Here is a 26,006-nt window from a genome sequence, read left to right as displayed (position 1 = left end):
ATATGTACTGTGTATTACAGTTTCATGAACTGTTTTAAATACTTGAGATACAGTTGGTCAAAATGTCACAAAATACCTAACATCATGGAGCTTGTCCATACTAAATATTTTCCTCATGATCTTCAGACTTAGGAACAAAGAATTGTATTTTATTTCTTAACAGTTCTCTGTGATTCAGCTTCTTGACTTCAATATCTTAAATTATTTAAAAATTAAAATATTGGACTAGAATGATTTCCAAGTTGACTTCATATAACAAACACTAGAATCTGCTAACTGATTAGACTATAAAATGAATTTATCTTTTGTTAACTTGTGAAAAGCCTAAAAAGCGTACAGAGTTCTTTTATACTTTGGTCTTTTGAAAATAAGTAATTGTTAACTAATCCTGTGAACACTTTGTGTATAGATTTAAGCCAAATTTTAATGTAGAAAAGAGTGGACATTGCAATAATCTTTCATTTGCATTCTAGCTCTTCCTGTTACTAGCTGAGTAAGTCATAACTTTGATAACTCTGCTTCTTTTCAGCTCCTACCCCAGGGTGGTTATGATTATTCACTGAAATAAACTGTATGTTCACTGAACTCATTGTCCCATAGCATACTGGAACCAAGCCTTCCTCTACAATCAGTTCTTTTTCATTTCTCACAACGGCACTGACCTCACCCTGCTACACAAAGTTATCTTGAACTAATTGAGCTTCCTTTCTCAAAGCTGCTTTTTCCTGCATTAGATCTGTATTTCAACGACTCAGTATTTTCTCTCCCATTACATCTTTTTAATTATTATTTATTTTTATTGCTACATTTGCAGTATACAATGATTACATTTATTGTGAGGAGTTAGTAACTCCACAGTGTTTTTTCTTCTTTTGCTCTTTTAATTCTTTGAATCCGTCCCTGTTTTTTTCACAATTCGTGGTTATCTATATTTACCATATGTAGTATCATCTTCATAATAATAATAAAAAGTGTGTACAAGTATAATTGAAGTGAATAAGTAGACATATGTTGCTTTTATTATAGCAATACTATTTGTATTTCTTTTCTGACTTCCTGTCTATAACCAAAACCTGTGGAGTACAAGGACAGTGTCATAAATCTTTATATTTCGACTATTTAGTTATGCTCTTATCAGTAGGAATCTGACAGCTTAACTAGGAACACGAACTTTAAAGCAACAAAGCGTGTGCTCTATTAACAAGTAAATTGCCATAGAGTTGGAGATCTTGGGGGAAAATTCATGGAACAGATATTGGGAAGGCTTCTTAGAGAAAACAGTGTTTGAATGTAATCTTTTTTAGGAAAAGTATTTTAATTTTTCCCTGGTAAAAAGACAAGAGAATGAATTCTAGACAGACAGGGAAATATAAAAAATTCATCCACAGAAAAAGCTAACTAAATGAAAATAGGATTGTTTTTACTATAGGTATACTATAGGTTTCTTCTTGTTTATTTCTTTGGATCTAAACAAGGCATTTTATGGGCCACAATTTTGTTCCCACATTCCTGTTGTCATCAGCAACATATTGCCAAAAGGAAGTAAGGCTTATAATTTTTAATATTTCATAAGAAATTGGTAGATTACTGGGATTTATGCTCCATTTCTCAGTTGTGCCTGACATTACAATTAAAAACAAAAAATATGAGAGCAAGGATGGCCAACTCCATTACATAATTCATACTCAATAACAGTCCCCTTGATGACATTGATTTCTTATGCATTTTATTACATGCTATATTAGTTAGCCTTCCTGTTACTGGGAAACAGTATTTAAGTCTCACAATTGAAAAAAGAAGTTTCAGTGGACTTAGAACTTTTGGGAATTCAGTTCATGGTGAAATAGTCCAAAGAGCAAACATCATGGTGGAAGACTATGGCAGAGCAGAGATGATTAGTTTACGAAAATCAAGAAACAGAGCAAAGCACATCACCAAGGAGGAAATGGGCCAGTATCCATTTATAGTGTCAAAGGTAATGCCTCCCTGATCCACACAGTTGTACCAAAACTTTTCCTTTATTAATCTGCTAGGTATTTCTTCATCTATTCAAGTTAATGTCAGAATTACAGATCTCACATGCTAAATTTAATTCATGTGTTTACTTGTTAGGATTCAGATAAGCAAACAAATTCCATATCAACCATAACAAATGTGTGCTTAGTCAAAAAGGCTTCTAAGTTATTAGTACATTTTAGAATAACATTTGGAGTATTAGATGGCAAATCAGTGAAAATCTCGGTAAAAATTATTGGCAAGTAAAACATTATCCATTAAAACTACATTAATTAATAGTGTAATTTGGATATTAAAGTTCCACAAGTATAGCTCTTGAGTCTAAAAATGCTACTCTGTAAGATTGACCAGCAACCACTGACATATGTCAATGTACTTCACTTAAGTGTTTGTGAACAAGATGCCAAACCAATGCTACGATTCCAAAGGCTGTGTGAACAGTTCCTAACATGAATTACACAGTTTTTGTAAAGTATGTTTTCTACATTGTCAAATGTCCATTTTGGAAATTTTCTTCTTTTTGTAATTTTGGCATTAAAAAAGAAATGCATGCATCATAAACTTATGTTTATGTTCTTTTTTTAAAGAAAGGAATTCTGAGCAATGCAATATAAGGCATATGGCTACACAAAGATTAGAAAAACTGTGGCCATCAGGGATAAATATTGGTAATAACACTGATGGAATTTCACACATATAGTTTATTGTGAGAAAAAAAATTCTCACATAACTTAGATAAGAAATTAGGCTTGCTTTTTAATGAAAATATACATGAAGTAAGTTTTTAGTTAAATGGTGGCCTGTGAAATTTGATCTCCTCTAGCACCTAAAATACTTTAGTTGAGATTAATTTTTTACTATCATTCTTATCAGTACTTAGTCTAGTATTATTGGTTAAGTTTCTTTAGCAATTCAATGTTTTAAATCCATAAAATATCTCTGAATAATGAAATACATCACTAATATGAATATGTCACTACTAACTTCCTTGATGTAAAAAGCATAGAAGTATGGATAGAGAGTAGTAGTTTTAGATGTGTTATTTGGTTAATTTTTGTTTGTTTTCCTTTTCATTTTTTGTTTTTGTTTTATTTTGAGCTTTGGTTTCAGCCTAGTAAAACAGCTTGTGGTTTTACTTTTCTGTCTTTAACACACAGATACTTAGTGACACCATTAAAGGACTTTTGATTCATTTCTGATATCCATATCTTTGGGTAGGGACAAAATCAGAATTTAACTCATAAGTAGAGATAAATTTGCTAGTAAAGTAGAGGTCAGAGAACATTTTTTAAATTTACATATCTTCCTTTGAGTATTTCATAAAAATATTTGAAAAAGTACCTTGAATGTTACTTACTATGATCCTATATCTAATAGATAATATATATGTACAAGAAAGGAGAGGAATTTAAAATTCAATTAAATGTAACAGTTACTGTAAATCAATCTCTGTCTATCTCTGTCTCACTCTTTGTCTCTGTCTGTCTGTCTGTCTCACTCCCCACCAAGTGTGTACACACTTCAGGAAAAGAAAAAGTTGCATAAATACTTTGATACTAAATTTATTGAGACATCATGGGACTAATGCAAATTATCTTTGGCCTCTAAATTACAAGAGGTGCTCAAAGTGGTGGCCATTAGCTTCCAGACATTTATTATTATGGCTGACTTTTTCTTATGTAACCTTGGTCATAGAGATTGCTGTACATGAATTTTCATTTCTTCTCTAAGATATATAATACTGTCTAAGGTCCCCCTCAGGAGGGTAACACATTATATTGAAAAAAATATCATATGATTTTTCTCTCCTTGAAATGTATATACATTTTGGCCTCTCTTTCTCTCTGGCTCAGTGTTTCTCCATCTCTCTGTCTCTGTCTCTGTCTCTGTCTCTGTCTCTGTCTCTCTCTCTCTCTCTCTCTCTCTCTCCCTCTCTCTCTAGACTATCCTGACAACAAGTCTATACATTAACCTTTTTTATATGAGGAAAATAAGCCATTCAGTAGAATATTATTGCTAGAAAGTAGACAAAGTGAAATTGAACTGACAAGATAATGAAGTTGAAAAATTTGGACTTCCTTTAGTAGTCAAGGAAAACTACAGGGCAAGCAAGGCTGAAGAAAGTACTACTTTAGGATTCTGAATGAGTCGCCTCAGTAGATACTAAGGAGATGCACAACTGAACGTGGTTTAAGTATTGGGTTTAATTAAAGCAAGGTTTTGGCATATGTTCTAAGGAAATTTTAGATACCATCTTTTCTCCTGCTCGTGCATTAGTGCTACATTACAATAAGTAAAACTTTGAGATCTAAACATTTTTTTTTCTTTTGACACTGAGATGTCTTTAGTAGTAGATGTCTCCTAAATTGAGATCATTTGAATTTTTAGAGTATGAATATCTCTGTTTTTTTCTTTTCTTTTTCTTTTTTTTCTTTTTTTTTTTTTTTGTCTTTTTCCTTTTTATCGGTCGCGGGGATCGAACTCATGACTGCCTGCTTGCAAGGCAGACCCTTATGCTGCTGAGCTAAATCCCCAGCCCCAGAGTATGGATATCTCTGGAATATACAGTTCTTCTGAGGTACCTCAGGTTCATAGAGAAAAATATTTTATGAAACCATAATGCAGATATTTAATAAAAACTTTATCATATAGGGCATTTGCCTGCATAAAACGGTCACTGTTAAGGTAATAAAACTGATTATTTAAAACTACTCTCCTTCTCATCTTCCCTCCTTTACCTACACAGTTTTTTTTCATACTGACTTTCCACTCTGAGAGTGAAAGTAATCAAAGTAACTACTGCACATTTTATAGTGGACAGTACTTTGAGAAATTCCATTAGTACAAGCCAATAGATGATAATTTGCTTATGAAAACAACTTTGGAATGTCCTGTCCTATTGATCATATGAAACTAATATAAACAAAATCTTAGGTATGGTGGAGAATTTATATTTCCTTTACTTTTCATATTTAAGCTTTTATTTTCTATTTCTTTATAAAATTAAATTTGCATTTTTGCCTTTGCCAGCTATGTCAGCTTTCTTGGATTTTAGTTGATGAGAGAAATACAGGTTCCCAGAGACCTGTAGTAAAGCTCACTTATTTTCCTCCTAAGTGAGCCACTTGAAATCATCCTACTGGCCATAAACCTAACTTAGCAAAAATATTCAGGAAGAGATTTAGCACAAATTGTGTCAATGAATGATGAGTTGAAGCAATTGAGTCAGTATATAAAGAATATCAGTGTAACTCGTATATATTTAAAAAAACTTTAATTTGCCAGCCTAAGGGAGTATTTTAGCCGAAAACCTCAGTGACACAGCGTGTTCCATAGGGAAGTCCTCAGTAATTATCATTTCTTATGAACTCAGTGCTCTCAGAATATTCTCTTCCTTCTGTGGACCTATCTTTCCTCTTGCTTAAAGATGATTTTATATCTTTTAATTTCTTTTATGTAGACTTTTCTTGGGAAAATACTTTAAGAAATATTATTTCTGTCTGCTAAGCATGATGCATTTTATGTACTGTATTGATCACTGTTCTTTAGAGAAACAAAACCAATAGTATATATTTGGAAAAGATTTTGAATAAGGGGGCTGGGGATTTAGCTCAGCGGCATACACGCCTGCCTTGCAAGCAGGCAGTCGTGAGTTCGATCCCTGGTACCGATAAAAAGGAAAAAGACAAAAAAAAAAAAAAAAAGTAGAAAAAAAGAAAAAAAAGATTTTGAATAAGGAATTAACTCATGATTATGGAGGCTGGAGGCCAGGAGAGCCAATGGTATATTTCGAATTTTAGACCAAAGGCTAGAAATGTAAGAGAATTGATAAATCATCTTTATTTGTAATGCCTACTATTTTGTAAATATTAAAACTATATATAAATATTATATATTATATTGGATTGTTTATAGAATAATAAGCACATATTCTGTATATATTACTTTGATCTGTCGTAAGTAAAATCCATTGATTTAGAAGCCAAGATACAATAGATCAACTGCTAGGTTATTTTGAGGATTAAATTAAATACTCCATAGAAAATACTCAGCACTTACTACTGGAACCTAGTATAATACTCAGTAAAATTTAGTCACTGTGAATAAATATTCACAGTGATTAAGAGCCTTACCCAAAGTCACACAGCCAGTGAGTGGTAAAATTAGGATTTGACCTTATGCTTTTTTTTTTTTTTTTTGTCTTTTTCGTTTTTATCGGTACCAGGGATCGAACTCACGACTGCCTGCTTGCAAGGCAGGCGTGTATGCCGCTGAGCTAAATCGCCAGCCTGACCTTATGCTTTAAGTCTCCAAAATTATTCATTTTATTATTCTTTTCTGTTAGTCTCTACAGAAAGAAGTACATTGGAAAGGTTAAACTTCTGGCTTTTGACTCCATTGTTTAGCTCTCACTTTCACAATAAGCTTTTAGCGAGTTACTAATTTCCTAATACATTTATTTGTTTGTTTATTTTTGGTGGTACCAGGGTTCAAACTCATGACTTCATGCTTGTCAGGCATGCACTTATGCCACTGAACTAAATGTATTCTTAATATTACAAGTGGCCTTATGTTATAGCAGATTTCTTCAAGAAGTTTTTTTTTTCTGTGAGAATGAAAACAGTGGCTTTCATTTAAGAATAATAATATGTATCTTTTAACTTTTTATTTTTGAAAAACAAAACAAAAAAAGGGTAGAAATAATACAGAACTTCAAAAAGTAACAATAAGAAACCAATACTAGTTAATATATTACACATTGTTATCTTAGAAGTGATTGCTCAAGTTATAAAATTAAAGCATAAAATATTAACAGATATCAAACAGTGATAGCTCAATCTGTATCTTAATCATAAGTTTAAACCATTAGGTAGGAAATGAAGGAAGTCAAGGAGGAATCCTTTATATAATGACAGCATTTAGACATCTTTTGTGATTGTGCCTACCCCATTTAATAAAAGCAATGTAAGGTCCACTACCTAATAACAAATATTCTCCTCTAATATAAAAACAAGAGGACTCAGATTTCAAAATATATCTGAATTCTCATCTATCAGCCAAGAGTAGCTGAAAAGCAAGGGCCCTGGAGAACTGTTTTCATACGTATGTTTTTGTTTTTAGACAAATGTATTTGTTTCTAGGTCTAAACACCATGGAAATGCATAGTTAGTGCTGACTTAATCGTTGATCTTTATGTATGATGGATTAAATGCCATGGGCTTCGCTTTGCTGTGCATTGGGTCTTTTAGCTCTATTCACAGCAAAGATGATTATGTAGGAAGGATAAGAAAATGAATTTTTAAAGAAATTCATGTCAGGTTAGTAGTCATTTGGCTGATATTTGTTGAAAGTTAACTCTAGAGAGGCTGGTCCGAAGGTAGGGAGTTATCTCAATTGACTGTTCACAGTCAGTACAGATTGAACTCCTTGTTCTACTCTTTCCCCCCTTCTCACTACTGCACTTGACTAGTCTTAAAAAAAAAAAAAAAAAAAAAAAAAAAGGTAACTCCAGAGAAAATCATGGAAAATTATTCTTTTCTGTAAATGCTTATATTCAAAATAAAGTTAAATTTAATATCAAAGTATAGAAATTATCCCATGCATATTAATAGGCTTCAATGAAATTGAAAATAAATGGCAGAAGAAATGACAATAACTTCATAAACACATGGACATTAAATAACATCTCCTGAACAACCAGTAGTTCACAGATGAAATTAATTAGTTTCTACAAATGAATGATAATGCAAATACAACATGCTAGAACTTATGAGACACAATGAAAGCAGTTCTATGAGAGAAATTTATAGCAATGAATACTCACATCAGGAAAACAGAGTAAACTCAAATAAATAACTTGATGATAAACTTCTAGCTTCTAAAAAAAAGAACAGGTCATGCCCAAAGCTCATATAAGGGAGGAAATTATAAAAACAAGAGCAGAAATTAATGCAATGGAGACTAAGAAAACAATACACCGAACTGATGAATTGAAGAGTTGGTTCTTCAGAAGATTAAATTGACAACCTTATAAATAAAGGAAAAGAAAAGACTCAGATCCATGCAATTGGAATGAAAAGTGTGAAATCACAATGGATCTGGCAGAAATCCAGATCACCTAAATCTACTTTGAGAACTTGTATCCTGATAAAATAGAAAATGCAGAAGAAATGGACAGATCCATAGATAAATATGAAATAACTAAAGCTGAATTAAGACTACATAAAAATCCTAAATAAACCAATATTAATCAATGAAATTAAAGTAATTAAAACTTAACAATAAAGAAGATCCCAGGCCCTAATCGGTTCTGTCTTAGTTATTTTGTAATCGTCGCTGAGACAAAATACCTGAAGCCCAAAGTTGGGAAAGGAAAGGTTTATTTCTTACAATTTTTTTGGATGTTTTAGTTTTTACTCAGTAGGCTCTGAGGCAGGGTGGCAGTACAGGGCTGCAGTTCATGGCATCTGCAAACAGCAAGGCAAAAACTGGTAAGAGAGAGCGAGACACACCTTCTTCCTTCCATTATGTTGTATGCTGGCTACACCCCTAGGTGGATGTAGCACTGACACCATCAATCCAAGCACTAGACAATGAACCAATGACAAATGCACAATGGAAATGAATGAGGCCTGCGGGCCACCAACATAAACCATAACAGGTTCAATGCTAAATTTTGTAAGAGATTTAAAGAAGACCTAACACCACTACTTCTCAAACTATTTAATGAAATTGAAAGGGAAGCAATACTCCTAAATTTATTCCTGGAAGGAAGCATTACCCTGATATCAAAACCAGAGAAGGACCCAACTAAGAAAGAGAAATACAGGACAGTCTCCTTAATCAACATGCACACACAAATTCTCAAAAAGATACTGGCAAACAGAATGTATCATATCATCAAAACTATGCATCATGACCAAATGGGATTCGTCCCAAGGGTGCAGTGATGGTTCAACATACATAAATCAATAAATGTAATACATCATGTTAACATAACCAAGGACAAAATACATATGATCATCTCAACAGATACAGAAAAAGCTTTTGACAGAGTTCAGTACCCAATCATGATAAAAACCTTACAAAATTTGGAATAGGTGGTCTTAATCTCAATATGATAAAAGCAAACAGTGAAAAAACAATAGCCAACATCACATCGAATGGTCAGAAACGGAAAACTTTCAGTCTGTAATCAGGAACAAAATAAGGATGTCCACTATCACCACTATTACTCAATACAGTACTGGAAGCTTTAGCCAGAGCAATGAGAGAAGAGAAAGAAATAAAAGACAAGGATAGGAAGAGAAGAAGTTAAAGTATCATTATGGTTGTCTTCCTAGAAGATTCCCCAAAAGTCTACCTGAACATTTGTAGATTTAATGACCAAATCCAATGGCATACAAAATCAAAACTCAGAAATTAGTGCCATCCTGTACCCAAATAATAAATTCACTGATAGAGAAATTAAGAAAACAACACCATTCACAAAGCATGCAATAAAATGAAATACCTGAGAATCAATCTAACAGAGAATATAAAAGACCTCTACAACGAAAACCACAGTACTCTGAAAAAGGAGATTGAAGACAATATCAGAAAATGGAAAGATGTCCCTCACCCTTGGGTAGGAAGAACAACCTAGTGAAAATGGCCATACTTCTAAAACTTTTATATAGATTTAATGTAGCTTGAATAAAAAAGTTCAGCCTATTTCACAGATAGATAAAACAATTGTAAAATTCATTTGGAACTAGGAGACACTTAAAATTTCAATTCTGGGCAACACAGGCAAGAGCAGCCTTCAAAGAGAAACAAAATCCATATGTCATTTGAAGGATGTACCATGAGTGAAAGAAAAATTCTGTTCTCTTTTGTTTCAAAGTGGTGGGAAAAATTATAAGCATCTCACCATCAACACTTTTGTTTAATCCTCAGTCCCTTTAAAATTTAACTTGTGCAGAAACAGACACTCGTCTTTACTTACCAAGTTCTTCTATATTGCCTGCAGCCTATCTGCCTCCTATAATTTGGAGTCTTAACAGCAGGCAACCATTGTAGATATGATATGAAAACTATCACAACCAGATGAAAATTTTATGGTAAACAGGATATAGAATGTCCTGTTTTTCGTAAGATAACAACTACTTATTGTGTCTTTTTATTTTCATTGAATTACAAGTATTATAAGAATTACTTTTTTGACAATTGACATGAACAACATTATTCAAAGGAAAAAAAATGCTTAAGAAATAGGAGAGCAGGAGGGAAATTATAATTGAATCTAGAAACCCTTTTTACCTTGGCTAAATAAGAAACGATAACAGGCACAAGACAATAAAAAATGAAAAACTCAGGTTCAAGCATACTGTTTTATTTAATTCCATTTAATCTTATTGGGTGGAATTTAATAGAAATCTTGTCAATGGACATGTGCATAGAAATTGGCAGTGAAATACCTGGGGTTATTTTATTATAGTCTTTAGTATGTGCAAACAGAAAAGCATTGCTAAATAACTCTGAATGTAATAGTGATTTTAGATATCAAATTCAGTTTTTCAAACTCACAGAGCGGTCAGGTGGAAGGAGATGTATAGTCTGTATCTAATTCCTTATTCCAATATAATTGAAAATTAAATGTATCAGTATCATATGTTTCCTTTACCAACAGGTGTTTAGAAACTTTCCCTAGCATTGCTGAACTTCAGGATAAAAGATATATATTTCAGTTTCATACTTAAAGTAAGAATAAAACTTAAGTGATATTTTAACAATGGTTCATCATCAAAATTAGGGTTCATTAGGCTCTTTCATTTTAGTATAAAAGAGAAGCTTCTATAACATGTCTCAAGAATCAGTTTGCATTCAAAAATATTTACAAAAGCTGTGCTTTGTATCCTTTAACCAGAGAAAATGAACTGAGGTTGTTCTACAGTTCTTAAACACCTCAAGTGTATTATCAAACTAAAATAAATCCAACTATGGATAGTATATAACAAGATATATTTTTGTGAGTTATATTCTGAGAGAATTTGGGTGGTTTACAGTGGTTGCACATGTTATATTCCAACAGGGTAACCACAAATGAGATTATTAGCTTTGTAGCAGGACTATTCTAATTAGCTCACATATGACAGGTATTTTTAAGGTCTTATTTCTCCAAATATTTTATGCACAGATTTATGTCTTTTTAATTGAAATGGTATCATTTTAATCATTTTTCTCATTTCTTGGACAAAATACCTGACATTCACAGTTTAAGGGAGGAAATATTTGTCTTGACTCAAATTCCAGTCCATAGTAGACTAGCTGTAAGGCAGGAAGACATAGAGGAAGGGCCTGGTGGAGAAGAGCTGCTCATGGCATGTCATTTTGAAAGTAAAGAGTGAAGGGAAGATCTGGGAAGGAGGATATAACTTCTGTGTCATGCTTATACGACCTATCTCTTATAATCAGGTCCCCAAACATAATTGCTAGTGAGATTTATGCACCTCTCTATGCAAAATGTATTTAGTTTATCTATAAATTTCACCAAAGTCCTAACAGTTTCAGCATTGCTGAAAAGCTAAAAAGTCCTAGTTGAAAGTTTGTGAAGCTCAAAGCAAACTCATATGTGAGCCTCTGTAAAAACCAAAAGAAATATACAATAGCACAAGATAACATCCCCATACAAATAGCACAAGATAAACATTCCCATCCAAAAGGAAAAAAGAGGCTTCTGGAAATCAAAGGGACCAAAACAAGAATAAAATGCAACAGAGTTCACATTAAATCCCAGAGTTACAGTTGGGCACATGCCTGTAATCCAAGCATTCAAGAGCTGAAGTAGGAGGATCACTGTGAATTCAAGACCAACTGGAACTAAGTGAGTTTAAGAACAATTTGAAGTAGGTACCAAGACTCTGTCTACAAATAAACAGAAAATAATAAGTAAATGCATATATAAATAAAACAAATCCCATAGTTCTGTGTCCAGCACCATGTACAGGGGGTGCTGAAATTCCAACTCAGAATGGCTTGGGTAGCCCCAGCCCTACAGCATTGCTAGTGGTTACAAAGTTTCTCTCTTGTTCAGGCTTTGCTTTGTGGCTTTCCTCAGACATTCCATGTACCTGGGTGTTCCAGATTTCTGAGGTCTCTACTGCATTTTCAACTTCATTCTTACAGCTTCATCAGTTTCTCCCAGGGGCATAATTCCTGGCCTCAAATGCCATCTTCTGGAATCTGGGTGGAATTTTTCCTATCCCCACAACTCTTACAGAAGTACATACTTGTAAAAGCAGCACCTTCTCATTAAACCTGCAGCCAGGAGTAGTGGCCAGGCTCCAGTGAATTCTGCTTTGAGAGGTCTATACATTCCTGGATGGCTGAACACTGTGAAGCAATCCTGGGGAGCATTTCCCTTAGCAACAATTTTCAGGAAGGGGGGGGGCTATCTTCTCAAAGCAAATTCTCACCTTTGCATTCTTGAGTAGCTGAAGGAACCGAGGGGTTTTTCTGATTTCTCATTGTCCTCAAGCCATTTTTCCTTTTGTCCTAATGCAAAACACATAATTTGTTTTTAATGCTAATCTTTTTAGCAACCAAGCTGTCCTCTGCTTCTTTGCAGGTGCTTTTTTTTTCCTGCCCAAACTGAAAACTTTTAAAATGGACTTTTTTCTTGACTTGCAGTATAAACTGTCTAAAAGTTCCCATAGTATCTATGCCACATCTATATCATTACACTGGCCTGAAATTTCCTGTTTTAGACAAACTTTTGCCCTTATTCAGTGCCCTTTAAAGCCTCACGCCATAAGCAAAATGTTGACAAGCTTGATTTTTATCATTTGCATTTTATTCTACATTCTTGTTTTCCAAATTCTGACAAGAATCGTCCATCAGAGTTGACCTACACCCAGGGTTGCAATTTCTCCAGGCAGCATCCCCAAACCTTAGCAAACTTCCGTGAATCACTTCCAAAGAATTCTAAACCATATGGATAGGTATCATCACAGCAACTGCTCTACTCCTGGTACCAAAGTCTTTCTTAGTCACAGTTCTTGTCTCTGTGTGACAAAATACCAGACACGCACAGGAAGGAGAGGTTAACTTTGGCTCATGTTTCAGTCCGTAGTAGGCTGGATCCAAGGCAGCAAGGCATTGTGGAAGGGCCTGGTAGGGAAGATCTATTCATGGAATGGTGTCCAGGAAACAGAAATAGAATCAAAGGAGGATCTGGGAAAATAAAATCCATCTCTTCTGACTAGGTCTCACCTCCTAAGAGCTAGTCAGCTATAAAAGGCCTATCACTAATCACCCATAAGCATACGAGTTTTCTACATCTAGATATAAATCATAACAGCATTCTTGAATGCTGTGGAGATTGTGGCTGTATTCTAATATAAGGCAACTCAGACGAAACCAGGGAATGTGTTTTTGTAATAATAAATGAGAACTGACAGCAGGGATACCTAAAATACATAATTCAGACCTTTCATAACTCACCCTGATGCTTAAATGAATTTCTTAAAAACTGCTAGCATTTCCAGGTAACTGTCAGATAGCCAATGGATCTATGTTTCATTAATCATTATACCCACATTTTGCTGTATTTTCCACATTGATACTCAGCAAAAGACTGAGTTGTTGAGGTATCAATGAATGAGGATGGTAAAATGTTTCTACAAATCATAGATTCACAGAGAGGTCTTTTGTCATAATTGTATCATAAAAATGCACTGTTTTCCCACATTAAAAAGTATTATAAATTCTCAAATAAGACACTATATTCATTCCTAGAACTCCTTATCTCTTCCACATTTATATGTATAATAAGTATATGTTAAATAAAAATAAATTCATCATAGAGATGGTCACTATTATCCTATATACTAGATCCAATCAAATATCTTTTTATTCTACTTCTGAAGACAAATATGTAATGGAATATCCCCATTTTATAAGCAGGTTGTATTTCAAAATTCAAATAGTATATTGTTTTGTACATAAAAATGCTTCTCTTTCATAAATCTAGTTCAATAAATGTGACTTTGCATTTGGTATAGCTCCAGTTCTAGGTTCTGGAGGTAAATACAGTGATGCACAAGACAAAAGTTCCTGTTCACATTGACATATACACTTGATCTCTTAGAATGAGAACTCCTGCAATTATATTTGTCATATAGTATACAATTGATAAATGCCAAATAATATTCTTAAGGAATGATCCTGTTATTTTGACAGATATTTATTCAGCGTTATTAGATTCTGAACTGAAACATCAGTATATTCCACTTCCAAAAATAATTAAAATAGAATTACTAAATAAAATAAAATAGATGATACTTAGATATATTTTGTCTTACTTCATTGATTTTCCTTAGGCATCCACTTTCAAGAAGAAGGAATCTATCTACTTTTTAAAAATTTCTGTCTTTTGGCATTGGTAAATCATGGCCATATGATTCTCACCTAAAAATATTTTAGTTCTTAGAAAACAAAGTGCAACTTAGTAAGTTAATGTTTTTACAGTATTTAGAAATATAAAGCTGAAATTGCTAAGAGTAATGTGCAGTACTTTTATTGTTACTAAAATTAGAATGATAGACATTTTTTGTCTATTAAAAAGGCCCCAGTGAAATGGCATTTATATTTGAAAAGTTGTGTGCCACATTAAAGATAATATTCTCCGTGTACTTAATGGAAAAACAAATAAAGGTCTTGTTGTTTTATTATTAAGTGTTCTAAAAATTGCTAGGGAATCACTTTTTGGGGGAAAATAAATGACTTCTAAGACCTTATGATTCACCAGACTGGACAGATGGATGATTGCATCTTCTTATGTAAGTGACAGGTGGCAGCTCCAATGAAATGGCTTCCAAGGTTCTGAGTTTTGTAACTGTTCCTTAGCTGGTGTTTAGTTTGAAGTAAAGTAGTGATTCACTCCAATTCCAAAAGTATGGAGAGTTTCTAAGAGAACAGGAAGTTTTGTGTGTGTGTGTGTGTGTGTGTGTGTGTGTGTTATTGGCTCTTAAATTAAACTCAGTCTACTGAGTGGTCTAAGTAAGATGGCAGACAGTGAATACCCCAAAGCAATGCACTATCATTTCAAATCAGATCTGAATCACCTCTTCCTAGAATAGTGATTTTAAACTTCACGTAAACTGCATATATCATTGAGAGTTAAAGGTCATGGTATGTGATTCCTTCCCCTGTCAGCAGAAGATAAAATAAGATTAAAAATAAAATTTAAGGTAGAATAAATTACTACAAATTTTATTTATTGAACAAATAAGTTTTGAACACCAAAAGAGTAATATCTTCAAAAATAAGACAAAATCTTTGGTTTTGAAGAGCTTCCAGTTTAGGAGAAGAAAGACAATAAATATATAATTGTAGGAAATAATAAATACTGTAAAATGAAGAAAAAATGATATAGGATATGGGGTGGTGATAAGCTTTTTAGAAATGACAAATACTGTAAATCTTGTAGAAAAAAAGTGATATTTGAGTAGAGAACATAATTAAACATATGAAGATCAAAGGCCTTAAGGTGGGACTTACTATAGAATATTCCAGAAAAAAGAAATTTTACTCATAAAATTTTTGAAATCCTGTGTTTTTTATGATGCTTTTCAGGTTAGTTAGACCATAAAAGGTATAAATACCTTCAGTCAAGTAGCAGAGAACTTGATGTCTCCCCTAACACCTGAAGTGTACTCCATAGAATTGCTTTTGAGAGGAAATGCCACAAGGCAAGTGAACTGCACCAGTGAGAGATTCATAGTGAGACTATCAGGGCAATAAATAGGAAAGCACAGCATAGTATTTAGATGGTTTATCTTTTTAGCCTTCTTCCACTTAAAAAGCTCATGTTCTCACAATCACCTTATAGACACGTTCACATTTTGGCTTAACTGATCTTGCCAGATACATTGGGTAGATGGTTTTCTATTGTAGTATTGCAGTCTGTAATATTGTCTTGTCTATGGAAATCTCTGGATTGTTCTGAAACATTGGTATTTCTTCTGACAATCATTCTTGAAGAATTTTATAAAAATGCAAAAATGCAACTGCATTTATTGACTTAGTTGGCATTACTATCTCCTCAGTGGAGAACTATGGCAATTCATTCTTTAAAACACATAGTCATAATTTTGTGATGATTTCAGAATTTTACAATTCAGTATTCATAGTGACAACACCTGTACTCACAGAATTGCTCTCCTTTATACTTTTATAGCATGAAGGACAGGATTGGTCTCTTGCTCTGTTTTATCTGTAAAAAAGTATATCAAGCTTCATATTTGAAACTACATATGTGAACCAGGAGGGTAGATCATGTAGTTGTGAAGTTCAGTCAGGTCCTTTGCTTCATCAGTATACTTAGTATGCTCTAATTTACCCTATGCTTTTAGGAAAGTAATTGAAGAAAAGTTCTTCACAAGCTTTTGCTATCACTTATGTAAGAATATTTTTTTCTAAAACCATGTTACAAAGTGTAGTGTAGAATATTAGAATTTGTTACAGAAATATTTAGAAACATGTTGATTTCTGAAAGATAGCTACAGGAGATAAGGGGATAAAGAGCCATAAATTTTTTTCCTCTAAATTGGCAGGTTGAGTAGTAAATTCATTAGGATTCTGAATTTAAAATATTTCTTCTTTACTCAAACTGTATCAGTGCCTTCTCCAAATTAAAAATACAATGGAAGAGAAAAGGAAGGACACAAAGGAGAAAAACAGAGTGGTGAGGGAGACAGAAGAGACAGAGGAGAGAAAAAAACAATATTGTGGCATATAAAATGCTTCTATTAAATTCTTCTTGCATTTTATGTTTTTTAAAAAATACTGTTTTAGGGGGCTGGGGATTTAGCTCAGCGGCATAAGCACCTGCCTTGCAAGCAGGCGGTCATGAGTTCGATCCCTGGTACCGGTAAAAATGAAAAAGACAAAAAAAAAAAAAAAATACTGTTTTACCTCCATACAACCTTGAAAGTTGGTTTGCTTTAAGTTTAGTAAATGCATTTTATGTTTTTAATGCTAGTAGCTCAAATTTCATGTGAGATCATACAGCTCTCCATTATGATTAACTTTATGTTTTTTATATATTTCACATACCCTTGTTGTGTTGTTAACAGTATTTTTTAAAAGACAGATAATGGGACACCACAACAGTGATGCTGTACCTAGTTGATGCCTGTCTTAGTTACCTTTTATTCATTGCTGAGGCAGAATACTTGAAACCCAAAGTTGGGAAAGGAAAGGTTTATTTCTTACAGTTTTTGGAGATTTCAGTCCATACTCAGTTGGCTCCAAGGCAGGCGGGCATGGCTGGGCCCAGGTCATGGCTGCAAGCAGCAAGGAGGAAACAGGCAAAAGAGCAGGACACACCTTCTTCCTCCATTTCATTACATCCTGGCTCCACCCCTAGGCCAGTGCAGCACTCACAACCCCAATCAAAGCACTAGACAATGAACCAATCACAAATGCACAATGCAAAGGGAGGAGGCCTGGGGGCCACCAACATAAACCATGACAATGCCTTTCATTGAAGTAGATGCCACCAAATAATAGGAAGTACAAAATATTTTGGTATTATTTGTGTTAAAAGGTTCAAGGCAAAAAAGTCTGTTTTACCTGAATGACTAAAATATAAGATACTGTTGTGTCTGAATAAAGAAAAAGAGCGAGAAACAAAGACTGAACTTCGTAGGCTGAAGTATGTGTCTGCACTGCACAGGTATTCCTGGGGGGTAAAATGTTGCTTTTTAGTAGGAAATATGTACTTCAGATTGGACTAGGAGCTCCTAAGGCAAATATGATGTCCTATGATTTCTTTTAACATCACACACAGAAATTACACTCACAAGTAGAAACTGCAGGTGCTCCCTTTTTATTACACTATGTAAAGAGGAAATGTAAAACGGACAAGCTTTTGACAATCATGTTCTCTTCATCAAGCTGTTATTGTTATTTTAGTGAGTCCACTATAAAGAATTATCTAGAGCTTCTTGTTTTTACTTCTTTGTGTACTTGATGAATATGATTACCATTTTTACCTCCTGCATTTAAACCCTTCGCCATAATCCCATGTTCTGTCTAAAAGCCATGTCTGTGAGAGCTTGTCTTCTTTTCCTACAATAGTTTTAGGAACATGAGTGCATTTAAGCAGGTGTAGTAAAATGCATTTTGGGCCATTTTCACTGTCATGTGCATGTATAAAATGTCTGACATAATTGAGCTGAGATTAATAGAGCCTATTAGTAAAATAAGCTTGTTTTATGAATGAAGAGCTCACACTAATTCAACACATCCTTGCTTTGTAAAAATGTACTGTGTTCCCTCATGCTTCAAAAAGAAGTGTTGCTCAGGCTACCTTCCAGAATTTTCCATTAACCAAATTCTAATTCTTTTCTAGTGGCCTGCAAAAGAAATCTGGTTTTATTTTTAAATGGAACAAAGAGCTTGGCCTAGCACCGTGAGGGGCAGTGATTGTCAGAATCATGTGAAATCCTTAGTTAATTTTGATCCTAAATTGTTCTTAGTCTTATCTTTTTTCTCACTTTAGAATTTAAAATATCCTATTCAAAATGGCTTCCATACAGGGGAGGAGGGAGTGAAAGAAAATAATAAAGAACAGTGGCAACTGAGTTGATGCTGTATAAATAAGCACATTTGCTGTCTCTGTTCTGCAGTTTTTATGTCCCACTGATGAGAGAACTGGTTTGAGATGTAAATTGCTTTCCTTTGATTGAACCAGGGAGGAGATGTCATGTAACTCATCTCATCAGCATAGAGCATTGTGCGCCTTTGGTGAATTATAGGATAAGAGAGCTGGGAAGAATTCCTTAACCTCTCTCTGCAGTCTATTCCAGTGTTTAATAATCACCAAAGGAAAGTCCTTTCCTACAGTTTACCTGACTATCTTTATGGTTTTAACTCAGTTATTCTTATCCTGTCCTGAAATATTTTTTTAAATCATTGGAAAGTGCCACTGTTTTAATTTACCACATATAACCTGTAAATTAAAATATATAGTTGTGGGAAAGGTTTCTTTTTGTTTTGTTTTGTTGCTTATTTTTGTTTTGGTGGTGGTTGTTTTAGGTAGAGAGGACTTACACAATGCTTTAGAAAACAGGAGAAATGTGATAAAGAAATGACTTCAAGACAGTATTTACTGTAGTATTTCTTACCTGTATAGATTTAGGAGAAACCCCTAGGGTCAGCTATACATAGAAACAGGCATGCAGGATGGTGTAGGAATAGAGATAGAGGTGAAATCAGAGGCCCCTGTGAAATCCATGAGACTGTTACATGAAAAAATAATTAGAAAATGGAATCTGAAACAAAAGAACTGGAAATAAGTCTGCAATGCAGCTAATCTGGTATCTCAACAAACAAGGGACATCTTTATAATGAAAGAAATTCAGGGCAGATACCACAGCCCTATTATGATAGCACAGCCTTTTCTTCCTCCCCTTCTATTAAATCTACATTTTGAAGGTGGATGGTGCTGACTCATAAATTAAATTGGAGTAATACATACAGTGTATATATATTTCTGTCACTTTGTCTCAAATTAAACACGAACCTTCTCCCCTGACAAGATGATAGAAAAGTTAATTGCTCGCCCTGGCTTTAAATTGGAATTTGAATTTGCAAAATGCTAAAGGTTTATGAGATCTAAATCATGAGGAGCTTAAATTACATTCCTGTGATAAAATATTAATAAATCAATTAAAACATAAGCCGAGTATAATATTACTTTTTTGTGTGGGAACCTTGAACACAATAATTCATTAGGGTATAGTGCAGCAACAATTATTGTATCTTTTTTTAATTTTCTTTTTATTAGTTTTTTTGATAAATACATCATCAGATAACATTCCACATGGTGGATTATCATTACTCCAGTGCAGCATTCAGAAATTGTTGTACCCTTAAACAGAGCTCACAGTCTAAATTATCTGCTGTTACTTATCCTTGTTAGCATCAGCTACGTCTTTCACTGAAGGGGTATTTTCCTCTTGGGGACATCTGTTCAATGCCAAGTCTACCATCCTACTATTTCTTAATCTGTCCTCTAAAAATGGGCATAATCATAATAATACTACCTCAGAATTAGCATAAGGATCAAATTGGATAATGTATGTAGAATTCAATTGTAGGTGATAAAGCACCATCAGATGTTAATTATTATTATCATAGAGGAAATTGTAACTGTAGAGCACCCTCTTCGACCTCACTTAGTCAGCCGCCCTCTTATTTTCAGTATAAATGATAAGTGTCCAGAGAGGTTAAGCTACTTGTCTGAGGTTGCACAGATAGGTAGTGAAACTGCTGAAACCAACAACAGGACTCTTCCTTTCAAACTCAGGATACTTTCCATTCTATATCCTAATTCCTTCCACCAAATGCTAAAGCGATCACATCAAATTGAGTGTGTTATTTGTTCTTCCCGTAATATTTCTCCATGAAAACTCAGTCTCTCTCTGTCTCTGTCTCTGTCTCTGTCTGACTAAACATTAGTCTTTTTAAGGATAATTTTCTAAGGGATCTGGTGGCACAAACATATTCCCACAGCTGTCAAGAAAGGGTTCATTTAGCTAAGGAGATACTGCCTTCTCCTGCTGCTCCCCAAATGAAGACTCAGCAGTGTATCTTCATCTCCAACAGGGTTATGAAAGAAACCTCAGATGAGAGAAGACAGTGGCCTTCTTTTTAAATACTTTCCTCATGTAATGATGGATGAGGATTCATCCACCACCAGTTTTATCTCCTGCATCTCCTTTCTGCTCTCTAGCTCCAGCCTTCACTTGTTTTCCTGACCTGCCTCTGACTTCCGGAATCACTAGGATTTGCTTTTCATTTATTATGAAATTAAAGAGAACCATCTTGGCAGCACTAATGAGACCTTTTCCAAATATACTTCAAAATAAATAGGTATTTTTCCTCCAATGCTAGAAGAACTCTAATTCCATAGGATAGCAACATATTATAGAACGATGGACGGAGTGTTAATCCAGTTTTTTCTAGTGATAAAGGATATAGTTTGTGACACGTTTTTATCATCCATTTTTGTTTTCTTCTTTCATCAGTAGCAATAATAAGTCAACAATATGTTAGCATTTTGAATATCTCCACTAAATACAATAATTGTGAAATGTTTTCAAATTATGAGAGGGTTATATAAAGCTTTTTAATGGTTATCTGTGATCTTCCGGGAATGAGCTGATGTAGCGTGATTAAATTCTGTGAAATCCATTAACATTCACATAAATAATTATTACTTAATAGAAATTTGGTTTTTATAAAGTATTTAGTATATTGCTATCAGAGGAGGTGTGGTCTCTGTCCTGAAGGCTCAAGATCCCAATATATTATTTTATAAGATAAAAAAGTGCTTGCTTCGGCAGCACATACACTAAAATTGGAACAATACAGAGAAGATTAGCATGGCCCCTACGCAAGGATGACATGCAAATTCGTGAAGTGTTCCATATATTTTAGGCCCCATGGAAAGAGATTCCTGCCAGGAAACCAGCGCCATGTTGAGGCTGCTGCTGTGAGTCAGCACCATTCCTGGACAGCAGAGGGAGAGAACCAGGCTCCACGGGGAGGAGATCCCTGCCTGGAAACCATATCATTTTCATTGTTTTGTTGCATTGTTTTGTTCATGGTTTTTATTTTCTTTTGTTTTGTTCATGTTAACTCTGATGGCAGGAACAGCTATTAAAAGATAGCAAGATGTGTCAGGGAAGCCATTATGTATTTACTACTAGCTTGTTTTGATGTCCTTTATGGTATTCACTGTTTTGTTTTTATTGTTTCTATTCTACTCTGTTCTGTTCTATTTTTAATATGTCCAAAGGTGGTATCTGCAGCTATTTTGAAGATAACAAAGGCATGATGGTAACTATTGTTGAAGTAACTGTTATTTCATGAAAGTCCTCTATCACTTTTTCTGGTTTATTTTGGTTGATTTTATACTGTTTTGTTTTCCTTGGTTTTATCCTTTTTAAAATAAAATTTAAAAATATTTTTAAAGATAAAAAGATTAATTGAGATATAAAGAAATTAGTTGAAACAATAAATGTTGGAGCTATAGGGTTAAAAAAACCACACAAAAATAGATTTGAAGATAAAAGTAGTCCTGTGGTAGCATTTATTAAAAAAAAGTGAAGTAATTAAGTTAAGAAGTTACCAAAGTACTGCAATATATTAGTTATTAGATGTCATGAAACCTCAGTTAAGATTATAGGAATAAGCAAGGTACACATTTAGAAGGTAAATCAGATATACAAAATCTAAGAACTTCACATATTAGGTAGCCCTACAGTGGCTCTGATTTTAAAATGGATTTATTTAGCCCACACTATGTAAGCCTATTTTCTACAAACTATATTGTGAATATGGTCTCATTTTTTTGCATAACAATAATTACATGATTTATTTTAGAGCTGAAGAACCAATTTTAGGGATGCTATCTCATAAGCACTGGGAAAGAAAGTGAGGATTCAGAACGAGTCTAACTCCAAAGCTGGTTTCTCTTCTTACTCTATGAGATCTTTCACAGTTGACTTAAAATAATACAGTTCACAAGGAACAAAAAAACAAGGGTTTTGCAAAAGTACTGGGGGAAGAGGAGTTAGGAACAGTTCATTGTTCCTAGAAAACTCACTGAAGGCAGTGAGAACTGAATTAGAGAGCTTAGCTACACAATCACAAAACACCCAAAATAATCATGAAATCATATCATAATATGTATGTTAAACTATACTGTATTATCACTGATAGTATCATAATGTTTATCTCAATAATCTTTTATTACCAAATCCTTATAGTTATCTGGTTGCTTAATAGTTTATAAAACATTTTAAGATATGTTATTTCATTTCATTTTACAGAGTATCTGTGGAGGAAAGAGAGGAATTATTATTATTCCTATTACATGGATGGCAGGATTGAGGTGTGGGTGTATTAAATGAATTGCAAAAATATTATTAATAATAGGGCTGGGAAAAATTTAACAATCCAGAACTTTTATTCCAACATAATTTTATTACATCAAGTCATTTCTTTTAGAAAATAGGAAGTCACTTTAAACATTTCCAGGTTAATGTTTAAAAGAAAATTGGTTAAACAGTTAACTAGAAAATTTACTTACACAGAATGCCTCATTCTTCTGTCTTCTCCTATTATAGAAAGAATGAAGTATTATGGTAGCTAATTCTAGAGAGTGAAGAGACTCAAACATAACTTTATTCCTCATGTGAGGTAATTTTACAAATATTAATTGGGGTTCTCTACTTCTTTCCTATATCTACTTTATTACTTGTCATTCTACAATCACAGCTTCATTTTATGGCATTATCCAGAAGTCTAAGGTTTAGCATAGGTTTTAAAAATCCTGTCTAAATGCAAATATGTTTATGAAAGGAGCAATACAAAGGTCAAGGAATGTGAATGCTGTACTTGACACTTTATAATGGATGAGTTCAGATTTAGGGACAACTCTTTTTTTTTTTTTTTTTTTTGTCTTTTTCCTTTTTTATCGGTACCAGGGATCAAACTCACGACTGCCTGCTTGCAAGGTAGGCACTTATGCCGCTGAGCTAAATCCCCAGCACCGGGACAACTCATTTGAGGGAAAGATTGTAGAGAAGCTCATAAGTAAAGATCTATTTTTACTAATTGAAAGGAAATACATGAAAAATTAAAGGCAATTTTTTATTTTGTTTTTCCAGGCAGGATCTTGCTATATAGTTCATACTGGACTTAAACTCACTGCAGTTTTAGCTGGCTGTGAACTTAGGGATATTTTCCTGCCTCATCCTCCCGTGGGTTAAAGTAATTCTTTTGCTTTTGTAATTGTGCAATAGTTGTACAAACTTGAGACACATAACAGCTCTTTTCCTTCGGAAGGAAGGTGGACAAAATCCCAAGTTATAAACCATGGAATGTTACAAAATTTAGAGCGAGTCAAAATAACGTGTGAAGAGTATGTTAACTTTTGCACCGGGAGATGCTACAAAAGTAGCTGGGGTGACCTTGGTCCTCAAGGTCCATGAAGGAGGAAAGTCGGAGCAGTGTGTTAAAACAAATAAAAGAAATCGTGGCCCCTTTAAAATAATAGGTCAAAAATTACTCATGCAGCATCAAAGAGATCATTATGCAACAAAAAGAGAAATAAAATTGGTTAAGGGAGTACAAGAAAGAAGTGGAAGAGAAATATTGTTAACAACTTTATCAGAAGCAAAAAGGTGAGTGGACAGAGAACTAACAATATTGTCAGAATCACTGATAAAAAATAAAACTTTAAAACGATGTTAGAAAATAATTATATAAAAATCATACCTTAGAAACTTTCTCTAATAAGAGCATGTATAAATTAATAAGAAAAAAGTCATAACGTTTATTTAAGAGACATAAAATGTACCTAAAATAAGTATATGTGAACATAGATAAAGCAATGTTCAGAGGAAGATGCATAGCTTTAAATACTACTACTACTACTTCTACAAGAAAAAGAATATTATAAGCATGTTGTCATCTCTGGAAACTCACCAAAAGAATAAAAAGCAAATATGCAAAATAAAAGGAACTGGTAAAAACAAAGTCAAAGAGGAATGAATTGGAAAATAAAAAGAAACACTAATAAATTAGAATTATTTTTTTTCAAAGAGAACAAAACAATAACGCAATATTTCCGCAGGAAGCCCACAAATGAATAAAATTATAAATGTACTGAGGAAATAACCAGAGAAATGAAAAGAAATTAAGATTATAATAATATGTATATATAAACTTGAAAAACTTAAGCATACTGAGGGACTTTCAGATAAATATAATTTACCAAGAGACATCCGTAGGGAAGAAAATACTTAGCAAGTTTTAGGGCTCACTAAATAAGTGAGTACATTATGTTGGTGCATTTATCCTTATGTATTTACTAAATGAAATAATCAGTCAACTTTATAAGACATCATTTTATTTCTTTTCACCTCTTAAATGCATGTTAAGCTTTCTCTCTATAGCAGTCAAGAAAAGATTATATGCCAGCTTCTATTCTTCTTTTCATCAGTGGACACCTGTGCTTCTACTTAGCTTTGCTTTATTGAGTCTCACGGTGCCAAGCAGCGGTACAGAGGGGTTTTTTATTCTTCCCTCAAACTCCTTCTGTCTCCAAGGTGGGCCACCTGTGAGAATTAGGGCAAAGGGCAATAATCAAGAGAGCCTGATTTCTAGACTTGTTTTTTTTTTTTTTTTTCTACTACTACCATAAAATCTGCAACATTTACAACCATTGCTCTGTGGATTTATACTTTTAATCTGTCAACTGAAACATTTGGACAAGGTGTGTGGTTCATATCCTTTTTCCAGAAAAATATGTCTACCTCACACGATTATGGAGCTGCGTAATCTTCCCAAATACTTTTTCCCTCCCCACAATTCTAGAGCCATGCACTAGATCAACTTACATTACTTTGCCTGTAATGGTTTATGGCCTTAGGGAACACAGCTTTAAATTGAACAGAAGCCTCTGAGAGAATGAAAAGCCTAACACAGAGGTCACATTAGACTTGGGAGGCAAGTCATTTTTATTCACATTTCAACCCAATCATTTGCTTGTGGTGGAACTTCTAAAGTTAGCTCTCTTCTCTGTGCTTTAGTTTCTGAATCTGTAAAATGGAGAAAATAATAAAATTAATTTCATAGGGATGTTGCGAAGACTGAAGAACATATACACATAAAGCTCTTAGAGTGCCTTCCTTTCCTTGCACGTGATGATCTGTAATAGTAAGCTGCTCTAGATGTCTCCTATTGAAATATCTTAGCTCAAAGGTGACTATATTTCATCTTTGTTTAAACTAATTAGCTGGAAAATTCTTGTTCATACCTTGGGTGTGGCTGAAATATCATCTTTCGCCTTGTGAATCTGATTGGGTTCCTTACTCCGCTATAAGCTAGTAAATATGAATATTATTATTTATACGGGATGTTTGGGG

General features: G+C 33.8%; 1 protein-coding gene and 1 non-coding gene across 30 annotated transcripts in view; both read left to right on the top strand.

Moving 5' to 3' along the window:
• Positions 1-26,006, top strand: part of Zbtb20 (zinc finger and BTB domain containing 20) — an 838,748-nt gene that overhangs the window by 272,686 nt on the left and 540,056 nt on the right. The gene's annotated exons all lie outside the window — the stretch shown is intronic.
• On the top strand, positions 21,398-21,504 carry LOC111756649 (U6 spliceosomal RNA). The gene has a single exon (XR_002791075.1). It is a non-coding gene; the product is annotated as a U6 spliceosomal RNA (small nuclear RNA).

This window comes from Cavia porcellus, unplaced genomic scaffold, assembly GCF_034190915.1.
Source record: "Cavia porcellus strain 051 isolate PalLab524CR breed Dunkin Hartley unplaced genomic scaffold, mCavPor4.1 scaffold_15, whole genome shotgun sequence".
In the NCBI taxonomy this organism is placed as follows: Eukaryota; Metazoa; Chordata; class Mammalia; order Rodentia; family Caviidae; genus Cavia; species Cavia porcellus.
This window is presented reverse-complemented; position numbering and strand designations above follow the sequence as displayed.